This window comes from Artemia sp. Qi Xiang Cuo, chromosome 18 (genome assembly GCF_049724085.1).
Source record: "Artemia sp. Qi Xiang Cuo chromosome 18, ASM4972408v1, whole genome shotgun sequence".
Taxonomy (NCBI): domain Eukaryota; kingdom Metazoa; phylum Arthropoda; class Branchiopoda; order Anostraca; family Artemiidae; genus Artemia; species Artemia sp. Qi Xiang Cuo.
This window is the reverse complement of record NC_142811.1, coordinates 5,665,602-5,681,029: the sequence shown is the minus strand read 5'-3', so window position 1 is coordinate 5,681,029 and position 15,428 is coordinate 5,665,602. Positions and strand designations below refer to the sequence as shown.

Below are 15,428 nucleotides of genomic sequence, written 5' to 3'. Positions count from 1 at the left end.
ATTGACCCCATTACGTAATCTTTCTCCCTAGGGGGGCTATGCCCATATTTGGTGTGCAAAAAAGTTGTAGGTGGCAGCAGGGGTGAGCAATGGGACCTCCTGATAGGGTTCTACTGACATTTGATTATGATCTGAGATTATTATCTGAGAAAATAAATAACACTACGTGAAAAACAGTGATAAACTATCCAGTTGCGGATCCAGAGGGGGGGGGCGAAGGTTACCCCCGTAAAGTAGTCTAAAGTAGCGTAATTTACCTAATTAACGCAATTTTGCATTAATTAAACTTGCTCCTAACGTAAGTTTGTCGGATCACCCTATTTGCGCCTCCCCCCTAAAAAAATCCTGGATCCGCCCCTGAAACCATCACACCTACTCCACCAGTTATTAGAAGAAGAAAAAATTCCTTATTTTCACAAATTTCATCAACCCCCCCGCCCCCTTTTTTATAAAATCCTACATAGGCCGATCAGGTGAGTCCACGTAAATAATAGATTAAGTCATAATTTTTATATAAATTAATTCATACCTGTGAGATGGGACACTTGCAAACCACTTGGCTGGCTCACCAAGTTTTTTTCTGCTTTCGCAATTACGAATAATGCACTTGGTAACCATTTCTCAGTGATTGACGATAACAGACTAATCCGCTAAGGCAGAAATAAGTGGGAGGAGCTTTTTGTTCGCACCGAGACCGAAGACCAGAAATGATCTGCGATAAGCTTACTGTCTATAAACTGTGGTTCCCAGATTGAGCAATACCTCACAAGCCAGCGGAAACCCAGCGGAGACCTGTTTTTCATTGGATCTTTGAAATTCTATAGGCGTTTATTCTCGTTGTTTATCGGATTGTACAAAAGTACCTTTTTTTATTTATGCTTCATATTTTTCTGTGTGTTGTGGACAAGTTCTAAATTAAATAAAGAAACAAATATGAACCTAATACTTAGTCAAGTCTCAGGTATTAATTGATTTGTATAGCCAAAGATATCCCGAAGATACCAAGGACCGTGAAAAAAAGTTGTTTGAAAACTGAGAAAATTAAATAAAATTAATAATTATTATTTAAAAAAAGATTACGATTAATAAAAACAGAATTGGGTGGGGAATTACAAAATCATAATCTCTCTTGGTTAAGATTTATATTCTAAAGATAGGAATACTGGGAAATTCAATTTTCAATTTCTAATGAAAAAGACATTCTTATGCAACTTTTGGTAGTAGTGAATGCCAAACTTAAAAAAAAAGCAACGGAGGTAAATAGTAAGCCAAGAGAAAACTAAAAATACGGAAAAAAATAGCCTAAGAAGGCAAAGGTATTCTTTAAAGTTGTAGCTATCATTGGAAAAAAAACATATTCTTTGTGTTTTAATTTTTGTGAACAAAAACCGTTGTCAAACTTCACTAAATTGTTTTGATTTAACCTTACGGTTCAATATGACAACACTGACGAAAATGCAATAAAAATTTCATTATTTCCTAAAAATCTTCAAAATTATATTCCAAAGATTTGGACAATAATATTTTGTAAATGTTTTCTATATATCTAAATTATTTCTAAATATTTTCTATATTTTTTTTTTACATAATGCGATTTCCTAACTCTAAAAATTTCATTATCTATAAACAATCAAATGCAACAATCTTTGGGAATTTAGTTTTTATCCATGAAGAGACCTAATTTGGATCCAGAGAAAAAATGCTTCTATTCTGATTTCTTAGATACTTTAAGTTAGTCAAGTGTAAGATATTGTTGGAACCCTTGTTTCCAACCCCTTGAACCAAACCCCTTGTTTTGCATAGGCGAATTCTTTTCTTTTCGTATCAATGCTTTTTTATAGATTTTTAACTTTCAATTAGAGTGATATTTAAAATGGGAGGATTATATATATATGTATATTAGAGCCATGCTCTCTAGAACGTACATATTTATTTGCTTTTTGCTCTATAAGAAACAGCACACGAATATATGAACGTTTTGGTCGACGCTGGCTAGGAAGATCTTTTCAAAATTCTCACAGAGTGGGTGGGGTATCTCTTGAAATGGAACCGTGGCAAAGATCCTGCTAGAATGTTAATGAAACAGCTCACAAAAAACTAATAAAAAGGAATAAATTGAATATATTTCCAAAAATCAAATTATTTTACAATTAACACTTGTTTTTAATAATTTGCAACAACAAATTGGTAGTAAAAACAGTTAACTTTGAGAAACACATCAGTGTGCTTGTACATTAGCTCGCGTGTTCAGATGAGAAATAAGTGGAATAAGAATGAAATGAAGGTAAATATTCTACCCAACTTAGCAAAAATTCTATCAGTTTCTACTCAAAGCGCAGATGTTCTTGTGTGAAGAGAGTTTTCCGAATTTTACTTTGAAATATTCATTTACTTTCACTAGAAATAGGCTCAAGATAGCCGACTATCTACCATTTATTTACCTTCATACATAACTAAAAATACTCAAGATGTGTTAAACAATAATATACTTAACTGAAGTCATCACAAATGCCACAAAATGCTACACTACATTTGTAACGTTACAACGCAGAGAAACCCAGAGAGTTCTTATCTAAAAAATGATGCAACAAAAAACCTTTGCTAATATTACTGGTTTAGAGTTTCATACAAAAGTACCAATCCAGTTTTGCGTTTTTATTTATGACCCAAAATTTATCAGAACGACAACAGTTATATGCAACAACTTGTGAAAGCCTGTGTTATAAGACGTCGCCTTTAAAGTTACGGCTAAGGAATAATATGACTGTTTAACGAAATGTAGTAGACTTGCGTCACAAAAATAAACCATTAAACCATACTTTTTATCACGGAAGTACAGGATAGAATCTCTCTTTTCCTCTTTGGTGTAGCGTGACGATGTAATATTCTCAATGCAACGTTACATTCGCAAGACGACATTGGAAAACTCAGCTGCAAAGTTGATTCAAATTTCATACTTTCAAAACTTTAGAATATATAGCACATAAAGTATAATTGATTAAGGCGCAAGCATGGTTGTGCAGTTATGTCTTTATGTTAAATCCTCTTTTTATAAAGAAGCAGCAAATGCATAGTAGACAGCCTGTACAAAAGATCCACAGTTCCGCTTGAGCAGTAGAAGGTGTACTGTCGTATGTCAAACGAGTTCATCGAGTTCTGCAACAGAAAGCTATAGCTTAGAAATCGACATGAATAGGGTTGCCGCCTAATGATTTATCACAATTTATGTTTCTGCTAGTGGCTTTGTTTTACTTTGTTAATGATTTCTTGAAAGCTTTAGTGAATTTAAACTTTGACAAGAGAATTTTTTTCAAAATCACGAGTAACAGGAAAATTGAAACAGAAAAAAGGTTTTCTATTATATCACCTCCTATGTCCACAGGAAAGACGTATAAGACTTTCTCTAAAAGCATTTATAGTTGAAAAACATGGTTTTCTACTGTTTTCAAAAAGAGAACTGTTTCAAGAATATATATATATATATATATATATATATATATATATATATATATATATATATATATATATATATATATATATATATATATATATATATATATATATATATATATATATATATATATATATAATTTCTTAAACCACATTGACCTGCAATAAGAGAAAGAAAGAAAAAGATCAAAAAGGGGATTTTTAAAGGCCAAACAAAAATACTGAAGAAACACACAAAGCGAATATTTCGAGAGAACAACCGCTTCTTTTCTTGATAATATTATTTTGTTCGCGCTGAAGAAGAGAGGCGGTTGTTCTCTCGAAATATTCGCTTTGTGTATTTCTTCAGTATTTTCGTTTGACCTTTAAAAACCCCATTTTTGATCGCTTTCTTTCTTTCTGTTATATATAGGGAGGAGCGACCCGGTTAAATACGGTGGCTCTGAGGTTAGAAATAAGTTACTGAAGATTATGAATATGATTTTTGAAAAAGGGGAAGTACCTAATGATTTTAGGAAAACCTTATATAAGCCACTTTATAAGAAAGGTGATAAAAATGAGTGTGGTAATTATCGAGGCATTAGTCTGGTCTCTGTAGGTAGTAGATAACTTAGTAATATGACACTTTTTAGACTGAGAGATGCCGTAGACAAAGTTTTAAGAGAAGAATAGTACGGTTTTAGAAAAGGTAGAGGATGTGTCGACCGAATTTTGACTCTTAGGCTAATAATTGAGAAGTGCCTGAGTTGTCAAACACCTTTGGTCCTCAGTTTTATAGATTATGAGCAAGGGTTCAATTCTGTTGATAGAAGAGCTTTAGTAAAGGTTTTATCCTTGTATGGTATACCAGACAAATACATTAAAGTGATTAGTGCTATGTACGAGAATAACACTGCTGCGGTTAAGGTAGGAAATGAGGTTAGCAGCTGGTTTTGTATTAAATCAGGAGTTAAACAGGGTTGTGTTCCATCCCCCTTTATATGGATTATTTTGATGGACTGTGTCTTAAGGAGCACAGGAAAGGCAATGGAAGACTACGGAATCAAATGGGGAGCTAAAAGTCTCCTGGACTTAGATTATGCTGATGATTTAAGCATCCTAGATGAAAGTCTGAGCAAAATGAATGAGCTTTTAGAGGTTTTGAGGGTTCAAGGGGCTAGAATAGGTTTGAAAATTAATCTTAAAAAGACTAAGTCATTAAGGCTAGGAGTAAGTGAAGATGAAAAGGTGACATTGGGCAATGAAAAGATTGATCAGGTGGGCAGCTTCACTTACGTTGGTAGTATTATCAGTAAAGATGGTGAGAGCAGTGAAGATGTTAAAAGCAGAATAGCCCAGGCTCAGAGTTTTTTTTTCACAGTTAAAAAAAGTTTGGAAGAATAGGAAGATAAGTCTGCAAACTAAGATTAGAATATTAGAAGCTACAGTGATGACACTGGTCAAATAGGGCTCTGAAGCATGGCCGCTCAGAAAAGCGGATTAAGATTTGCTAGATGTTTTCCAGAGAAATTGCTTAAGGATTGTTCTGGGTACCCGGCTGACTGACCGTATTTCAAACAATAGGCTATACGAAAAATGTGATTCAATACCACCTTCTAAGGCTATAATGAAAGAAAGGTAGAGGTGGCTAGGGCACGTTGTGCGGATGAACGATGACAGATTGCCGAAGATTGTTCTTTTCGGCCAACCGTCTAGGGCTAAATGGAAAGCAGGTCGTACTCGTCTGGGGTGGGAGGACGTCATAAAGAAGGATTTAAAGGGAATGGGAACTTTATTGGCGGGTGTAAAAAGGAAGGCTTTAAATAGATTGGGATGGAGGAGGATAAGCGTGCGTAGCTGTGTTGGCCTCAGGCGGCTTGGTGCTGCAATGACTTTTTAGTAGTAGTAGTAGTAGTAAAAAACAGAATTTTCATACCAATGGATACATCAAAAGAATTGGATTTTTATGCTGATTTTTAATATATAAGTTTCATCAAGTTTAGTCTTGCTCATCAAAAGCTACAAGTCTGAGAAAATTTACATTATTTTTGAAAAAAGGGGAGATAACCCCTAAAAGTCATATAATTAGAATGAAAATCACCCCATCAAATTCTGCGCATTCGAAAACCCACTTGTAGAAGTTTCAAGCTTCTATTTGTAAAAATGTGGAATTTTGTATTTTTTTTTGCCAGAAGAAAGATCAAAGATGCGTGTTTATTTGTTTTTTTTGTATGCTTTCCCCAGGGTTGATCGTACCGACCCAGTGGCCCTAGAATGTTGCGAGAGAGCTCATTCAAACGTAAATTAAACGTTCTAGTGTCATTTTTAATTGATCAAAAAATTAGAGGGAACTATGGTCCCTCCCACGTTCATTTTTCCCAAAGTCACCGGATTGAAATTTTGAGATAGCCATTTTGTTCAGCATACTCGAAATGCCTAAAAACTATGTCTTTGAGGACGACCTAATCCCCCAAAGTCCCCAAGGGAAGGGCATTAAACTATGAACTTTGCCTATTGTCTACATATAGTATTGGTTATTGGTAAATATACAGATGTTTTCAGGGAGGAAATTTTTTGGTGGGGTCCGGGGGATTGGGTTACGTAGAAGGATCTTTCCATGGAGGAATTTTTCATGGCACAAGAGAATTGTCATGACGGGGGGGGGGCTGGATTTCCCAGCATTATTTTAAAAGAAATCATAAATTAAATAAAAAAACAAGTTTTTTCAACTGAAAGTAAGGAGTAACATTAAAACTTAAAAGGAACAGAAATTATTCCGTTTATCTTTTAAAGATCTTTTCTTTCATTCATTTTATACATTTAAGAATTGCTCAACTTGTGAATTTCATTTTCATAAAAATAGTTTCGACCTCTTTGGCCGTTTTGTTACTATGCCTTACAATATTAGTTCCGCAAATATCACTAATTTAAGCTACGTTGGAAATCTTTCCATGGAGAAATTTTTTGTAGGGGAAGGAATTTCCCATGGAGGGTGAGGTGTTTTTTCCGATATTATTTAAAAATGATCAGTAATTAAATAAAACACCAGTGTTTTCAACTGAAAATAAGAAGCAACGTTAAAAATTAAAACGAACAGAAAACGTTACGTATATGAAATGGGTTGCCTCTACTCAATAGCTTGCTCTTACTCTAAAGTTTCCTTTTCAACTTTTAAAAGAGGTTATTATTCTAATTAAACAGCCTTTGTGATTCAGAAATCATTCTTAAACAACTGGAAGAAAAATCAAACTTAGGTTATTATAAGGTTATTATTAGTTTAAAAAAGTAAAATTAATATGCAAATTTTGTTTTAATTATTCATGTACGGTGAGCCAAATTCAAAACCTGCATTAATTCAAAACTTTCTGGGATTAAATTAAAAAGACAATTTTTTTAATTGAAAGCAAGGAGCGACATTAAAATTTAAAAGGAACAGAAATTATTCCGTATATGAAAAGGGACTGTCCCCTCCTCAACGCCTCACTCTTTACGCTTAAGTTTGATTCTTTCTCACAACTCTGCTAGTAGTAATCAATGTTATACTTCTACGACTTTATGTTCCATCCAATGTTATTTGTCCCACTTTACACTCCATGGCACCTTTCCAGTGCATGTACCTATGGATCTGGTTTGGTGGGTATAATCTATTCCATGACACCTTTCCAGTGCATGTACCTATGAATCTGGTTTGGTGGGTATAATCTGGTTGGGTGGGTATAGTCTGGTTTGATGGGTATAGTCGGGTTTGATGGGTATAGTCGGGCTTAGTTTTTTAGGGAGTACCTGCCTGTTCCTAAACATTGCAAAAGGGATAGCAGTATGAATGGAGGACTCCCCACACAAATTTGTTTCAACTCCAAGTTTTTTTTCAACCAGACTGGTTTTTTTTTTCCAGCTAAAACCTGTTTTTTAGGCAGCCAATCATAGGGAATTGCTTATCAATTCGTCATTGAAACCTCGCATAAAATGTACATGCTTTATAATTTAATATTAATCGTTCTTTAACACATTGGTTATATCACACGACATATTTCCAGCTTTGAAAACAATGGATATTTCTATTTTAAATGTGATTATACTTTCATTCTTTATTACCAAAAAAAAAAATCGTTTTACGAGTAAATTCAAATTTCAAGGGGGACTTAGCCCCCCTCCCCTCCAACAACAACACAAAGCTTAAAATATGATGCGTATATTCGATAGAAACGGCAAAGCACGCTTTTTTCTATTATGTAAATAAAATCTCTCCTCCACAGCTATGTTTACAAGTTTTAATTGTTTTGAAAAACAGTTCTTTATCATTCAGAAAACAACCTTTCTCCAAACGTGCTGTATTTTTCCGGTTTGAATGAAAAGCTTGCGTGTTACAAAGAGAGTGACAGTTTTGGGACTCAAATTTCACAGGCTCTTGATATCACAGAGATTTAAACATTATGTTTTTATAATTACAGAAAAGGGTCCTTTTTGTACCCAAACTACAACGTATTTTAAAACAAAAAGCTTGGGGATTAAAACGGGCTTTGTATAATTCTAGCCAAAACTCAGATTTGACAGGGGGGGGGCAAGATGGAACAATGCCGCATTCTTTGTGTTTTTATCTTGATTTAGTGAGTATTCAAAAGCGTGGATTTCTGTTAAATAAATGATTCTTGTGTGCGCGATTCAAGAGTTTCCTTTTATGGCCAAATTAAACGAGACGCATTTGATGAAAGTAAAAAGGATTTAACAGATGATTAAGTGGCTGTTATAAAAATTTAAGACAGGAAAGGGGTCAATGTATCAATTCTAGCACGTTCATTGTAAGGTGAAAAAAAAACAAAGTATGTCTTCATTTAGGATTTTGTGTATCCAATAAAATCTTTCTATGTTAAATAAATAATTTTTGTATGTGCCATTCACGAAGTTCTATTTATCGCCAAGTTAAACGAGACTTATTTGATGAAAGTAAAAAGGGTTTAACAGATGATTAAGTGGATATTATAAAAATTTAAGACAGGGAAGGGGTCAATGTATCAATTCTAGCACGTTCATTGTAAGGTGAAAAAAAAAACAAAGTATTTCTTCATTAAGGAATTTGTGTATTAAGTTGGAACTTTCAGAGTTAAATAAATGATTCTTGTATGCGCCATTCAAGAGTTTCCTTATATGGCCAATTTAAACGAGACGTATATAATGAAAGCAAAAAGGGTTTAACAGATGATTAAGTGGCTTTTATAAAAATTTAAGACAGGGAAGGGGTCAATGTATCAATTCTAGTACGTTCATTGTAAGGTGAAAAAACAAACTATTTCGTCATTAAGGAATTTGTGTATTAAATTGGAACTTTCAGAGAGTGCTTAAACGGGAAGGTTGAGGGGCACGAGGGTCCAGTTAAGGGGGGTAGATATACTTGGAGCGTGAGGGCAATTTATCTTTAAAAGAGGGCCTATTATTACATTATTAAATTTTTCTTCTTTTTTAAGGTGGAGGAAGATTCTTGCAATTACCCCCCCTCCGGAAAAGAAAACAAGATGGAACGAAGCCACATTGATGCAAGCTACAAGGCCTTCCATCATCTAATATGCTGGTTCAATTATACATGCCCTGGCCCAGCCAATGACCTCGCAACTTTTAACGTCAGGTGCCTCTAACGCCACTTTTAGCTCTATGCAAACCTCTTCGCAGGCTGGGAGTAAATTGAAAATAGAGTGCAAGACCTCTCATAATGCCTCATCACCGTCTACTTGAGAACGTAAAGCCAACCCCCTTCATTCTTTTCCAGGGACGTCAGGTGTAGAAGCCTAGTCAGAATTTGTAGGTATGTATATATAATTTTTTTTTCTTTCCGTATTTTCAAAAAATAAGGCAAATGTTCTCAAGCGCATAACTTTTGATGAGTAAAACTTACATTTGTTTCTAAACTATTTTATAATAATACTATTTCATTGACATTAACCAAATTAGCAGTATATTAAAGAGTGGTTATAACAAAGAACTAGCAAATAGCTTATCATACTTTTCTATAAAACTTTACCTATAATTTCTCTTTTAAGCAAGATGTTTTCTAATGCAAAAATTCAATTATTTCTTTAAACAAATATCTATTTCACACTTGATGGTTGAACAAGCGTTCTTAAACTAAGATATGTTTTTGCACTTAGCTTCGCGCATATTTAATCCTATTATCAAAATAACCCATCGGGAAAGGTTGTATATTAATCCAGCAGGTATAATTTGGAAGTTTCAAATAACAGGATGTTTTTTATCTTAGATATTAACACAGGAAAAATCGCATAAATTGTTTCCACAGCGCATTTCTATCTGACGCTGTTTCAGCAGCACGTTATAGGCTAATAGAATATAGGCTAAGGGGTTAGAAACGCAATTTCAACCTGTAAGAATATTTCAGCAAGTAAGTGTGTAAGTGTGTGTGCATGTGTGAGTGTCTGCGCATGTGTGTTGTGTGTGTGTGTGTGTGTGTGTATGAGTGTGTGAGCATGTGTGAATGTGTGTGTGTGTGTGTGTGTGTGTGAACGTTTTTGAATGTGTGGACGTGTGTGTGTGTGTGTGTGCACGTGTGTGAGAACGTGTGCGTGTACGAGTGTGTGTGTGTGTAAGTGTGAGTGTGTGTGTGAGTTTGTGCGCATGTTTGCGTGTGCTATTTACAAAATTTGTAATTTATTATGCATTGTTTTGTAAGTAATGCTATAAGCAAAAATTTGTAATTTATTATGCATTCGTTTGATAAATAATGCTATAAGCAAAAAATAATAATAAAAGTGTGTTATAATTGTGATAAAACTTTCGTCAAAGAAAAAAACTTAATCTATTCATTTTCTAGTTTCAGGAGGAAGCTGTAAAAACTTCTGCCTTCCCTGGTCCGGGACTTCAAAGTATCATGGGTAATTGGCCCCTCCCACCGGATGCTAGTGAATGTATTTTAATCGAGATCCCCTCTCATTTTCATTTTACAGCTGATTAAATGGACAATTTAATGCACATTGTTAAGCTTCAGTCTTCAGGGAGCATTGTTGACGATAAGTTTACTATAAGTGAATTAGATCCTGAACAAATAGGTGCATGACAAGGAATTAGTGGCACATCCTCGGAATTGTGTGAATTTTATATGTTAAAGCCTGCTTCAAGTCACTTAGAAACATGCTGGGTAGATTTTAATCCCCCAGAGGAAAACGTGGTTGACAAAAGCATTATTTTAACTGACCTTGTGAGTGTTCTCCATAGCTACATTAACAAAATTTGAGCGAAAGTTGAGATTCAGATTCAGAATTGGGGAGGGTCAAGGGGGATTTAAAGCATTAGTAAATCAAAAAGTTTATTTACAAAAGGGGACATCTAGGGATATTTTTTATTTTCATTTTTCAACTGGCAACCAGACTTTTTACCCAGGTCTAAACGAATTTGAAGACAACTTTTTCAACTGGGTGAATAAATTAATTTCGATTTTGGACACGTTTCACGAGAGGGGGAGTGGATCAACAATTTTAAACAGCGAATGCATGGACCTGAATCTTAATAGATTAAAAAAGAAATTTATTTTAAGGGGGGTGGTTAATCTAAAAATTAAATGACGCCCAGATTTGTCGGCTGCAGGAGGGTTTCAAAGTTTTACATTTGACACAGGGATGCAATGTTTTAAATATGTGTTTTTAACAGCAGCCCATAAAACATTATATAATGAGTCAAAAATGAAAAATCTCGACGGACTTGCTCGTAACGGTGGAGAAAATTTCCTTAAAGTAAATCTTGATTGTTTAGAGGGCAAGTATCCGGTGTCCTTGAAATAAATAAGCATATTTTACAAAGAAATTTAAATTGTGGGGGTGGGGCGGGTTGTTCTCCAGTATGACACTGAACTTGTAGATGGGGGAAAGAAACCAAATAAAATGCGGGTTTTTTATTCAGTTAGGACACCGACGATGGAAAATGTAACAAATTGGGTTTATTTTATTTATAAATCTCCGTAAGATTTAAATTCCTCTGGCCATTTTTTCCCCGGTACAGAAAAAAGTCGACTCCTACCCGAAGACGTGAAGAAAGGGGAATGTCTCTATTACCCCATTTGCCTTTCTCCCGTTAGATCTGAACGAACATTCTCAGATCACAAGAACCATTGCAGAATTCATGGCAATCAAAGAATTGAAATGCCGGCAGAAGGCAAAGATACTTTACAATTTAAAAATTTCCAAAATTCCCTGCTACAAGTTGATAAAATATCTTTGGATTGTGAAAAAAGACTGGTTGAGGTATCAGACCCATCAAGGCCAAATATAGTCAAGGAACACAAACTAGTTGCGTGTTCCTACGCACACTCACGTCGCGATTCCAACAATAAAATGCAATTGGAGGAGTTTTTTTGAATATGGATGAGGAGGGCAGCATGGAAAAGTTATTGGTATCTTTAATAAAAACAGCAAATAGCGCAATTTCATGATTGCGTCACATCAACCACCCAATGACATGGTCAGATAAACTGCAACTGGCATTAGATAAGGGGACGATTTGCTGGGTTTGTAGGGATGTTCTTGCCCCAAAAGACACCATTCAGGATCATAATCACTTTTTTGATCACAATTCAACGGGAAAAATTAACTTTCGGGGGTGGGCTCACAATTCATGTAATTTAAAAATTAAACAGCAACTTTTTCTTCCGGTTTTTATACATAACTCTAACTACGATCTGAAGTATGTGCTACCAGCATTGGCACGTCTTCAAAGAAATGGAACAGTGGATGATGATGCATGGTTGATAGACAGCTTTTCCTACAAAATCATACCTAAATCATCGGAAAAGTTTCTTGTTTTTGGAATTTATGTGGAAATTTGTTGAAGCCGACGTTGAGTACACGAATAAAATTCGCTTTTTAGATTCCTACAGTTTTTTTCCCAAATCATTGAGCGAATTAATTCAAGTGCAGAAAAACGATGACGGTTGCAATGTTTTCCCCCTTCTCAAGCAACAATTTCCAAATGATTTATATGATTTGTTTACGATCAAGGATATATATCCTGATGATTATTATTGTTCTATGTCGAGATTTGCTGAGGAAACTATTCCTTCGATTGAATTGTTTTACGACAGTCTTCATGATCGTAGATGCACCCCCGATGAATACAGTTTTGCTAAAAAAGTTTGGGCAGAGGGAGGGTGTAAAAATGGGTTTGACTACTGCAAGCTTTATTTGTCGAGTGACGTGTTAACTCTGTTAGACATTATTTCTAAAAATACGGACAAAATCTATGAGGAATTTAATCTTGATTTGGGTTATTATTTTTCTTCTCCCCATCTAGCGATGGACCTCATCCTAAAAATTAATGGAGACAGCATTGGGCTAATTACAGATATTGATCAGCATCTGCTCATCGAAAGATCAACGAGGGGGAGCTTCGTTTTTCATGGGAACTGGATCATGGAAACTGATCCAATTGGAGAGAAGACGGGGACAAAATCAGATGCTGTTTTCCTTGACATGAATTCTCTCTACCCTTCGACCATGTCCCATTATGCGCTACCTGGCGGCGACTGTAAATGGCTCAATGACCCTCAAGCTTCCCATGTCCCCAACATTAACAGTGTTGAGAAGAATGGACCAGTGGGAGGGTTTTTTTAAAAAAATGGGGAGTTTCAAATCAAGCTTCATGATCCTGTAAGTGGTTTAATTGTCCCATGTATCAATAGACCTCTAAATAGGGGATCTTTGATCCCTCGCGATAGGCTTTTAGTTGAGGTGGACGGATTGCATTGGTCACCTTCAAAACAAAAACTTATTGCTGACCTTCTGCCAAAAAAAATATAGTTGTACATCATGTAGCTTTAAAATGGATGTGCAACAACGGTTTCAAGGTCACAAAGGTTCAGCGAGCACTTCAGTTTAGTAAAAAACCCTATCTGAAAACGTTTGTTGACACTTTTTTCAACAAATGTACTGAAGCGCAGACGAAAGCCGAAAAAGAAATTTAAAAACTAATTTTGAATTCAGCTTTCGGCAAAATGTGTGAGAGTGTTCGTAATGGGACTCGTTGTGATGTCGTGACCGATCCTGAAGAATATGCTCGAATTATTGCCGATCCAAATTACACTTCCTTCGTAATCATTGGCCCGGACCTGGTACTTTTGAATAGGAAAAAAAGACGCATTGTACTAAATAAAAATATTGCTGCAGGCAGTGCGATCTTGGAGATCTCTGAAAACCTCATGTTGGAATTCTACTACAATGTGGCTAGGGTACAGTGGCCGGAAAAAGGGCAAGTAGAGGTCTGCTACGGGGACACGGATTCTCTACTTTTAAAAGTAAAACCCCAAATCTAATTGATGATTTGGCGCACGGTGAAATTATCAGCTCATGTATGGACTATTCTGATGTGAGGTGGATTCGACCAAGGATAGCGGACTGTCACGAGGAAAATAAACTTTTATTTTTTAAATCTGAAACGGGACGCGACATGATTTCCAGTGGTAAGTTTTTAAGTCCCAAAGTGTATATTATGCAAACACACCAGTATGGCATCAAGAACCTTTGCAACAGAGTGCCAATATGCTATGTGGATAAGAATTTCGACATGGACATCTATAGGAATTGTATTGTTCAAAATACAATTCCACGAGCCAAATTGCTGGCAATTCGTTCTCTCAACTACAGAAACTTTACTGTAAATGTAGAAAAAATTGCCATGAGTACCATCTCCGACAAGGTCTATTCTTGTCAAGACGGTGTGACCACCCTCCCTCTTGGACACTATTTAACTTCAGACCGGGCCGAATGTGTTATCCATAGGGAAAGTCTCGGTTTGAATAAAGTCCTGTAAATTATTTCCTAAAACCTTTGGAGGGGGGGCCTCGGGGCCCAGGGGGGGGGGCCGGCCTCCAGCGTGGGGGGTGCACCGCCACTATCAAAGTTATCTTTTTTTTTTACTTAGAGCAGATTTTTTTTGTAAATGTTTCATTAAAAAAAAAGTGATATTTTTTTTCAAGTGCTTTAATCTAATTTTGTATTTTTTTCTCTATAAATAAACAACAAAAAAATTGAATTTATTTAAGTGTTTTTTCTCAGTGTGCCTATATAAATGTTGTTTTTTTTTATATAAATAAATTTAAAAAAAAAGTGTATTTTTTCATGTTTAATGTGCTTTTTTCAATGTATTGTTACTTTTTTTCTATGCATATAATAAAAGAAAATATGATTCTTTATTCTTCTTCTTCTTCTTGAACAGAGTAGTAGTAGTAGTAGTAGTAGTAGTAGTAGGGAAATTATTTAGTCATTAGACAACTATGGTCTACAGTTAGTTGTCCAGGTGAACTGTTGAAGGGAATATGTATCAATTTGAAACACCTTTCAGATCATTTCTTTCTGGACCGTCAATGTTGGGTAAAACAACACTATTAACTAAAATAATTAAAAATTGCGATAAAATGTTTGCGCAAAAGCCGAAAAAAATATACTATTGTTACAGTATTTGACAGGAGTCATACGATAAAATAAAAACAATTGCTGCCATGGGACTGGTGCAGATACAATTCATACGGGGACTTGATGTTTTCAACATTATTGAACCAAACTCTTGGCTGATCATTGACGATCTGGCTGAATCTATTGAACAATGGTCCCAGGAAATGCTGCAATTGTTCACTGTTCGGTCTCATCATGAACAGATTTCCGTTACTCTGGTTCTACACAATCTCTTTTATCAGAGCAAATCTATGCGAACACTTGCTTTGAACTGCACCTACTATACCATCTACAGAGTTGTTTGTGATTCTCGCTCGCTAATAACCCTCAAAAAACAAATCTATCCAGGTGCCCCTAATTTTTTGCTCTCAGCATACAATCAGGCAACTAATAAACCCCGCGGCTATATCCTATTGGATCTTAATCAAAATAAACCAGAGGATTTGCATGTAGTCACATATGTTTTTGACAATGAAATTACAGTATATCTCCCCGTGAGCACTAAAAAGACCTATTAGGTATCATGACACTGAAAAAACTGCATGAAAATAGACA

The 15,428-nt window shown here is 35.3% G+C and overlaps 1 protein-coding gene across 2 annotated transcripts in view; it reads right to left on the bottom strand.

The window, feature by feature from the left end:
- Positions 1-2,105: 2,105 nt before the first annotated feature.
- The window catches only part of LOC148941144 (acetylcholinesterase-like), a 144,913-nt gene continuing 131,590 nt past the window's right edge, over positions 2,106-15,428 (bottom strand). For both annotated transcript variants that reach the window (XM_089103844.1, XM_089103845.1), the window contains exon 5: positions 2,106-3,156. The gene's annotated coding sequence lies outside the window, so the exon portion shown is untranslated. The remainder of the gene's footprint in view (positions 3,157-15,428) is intronic.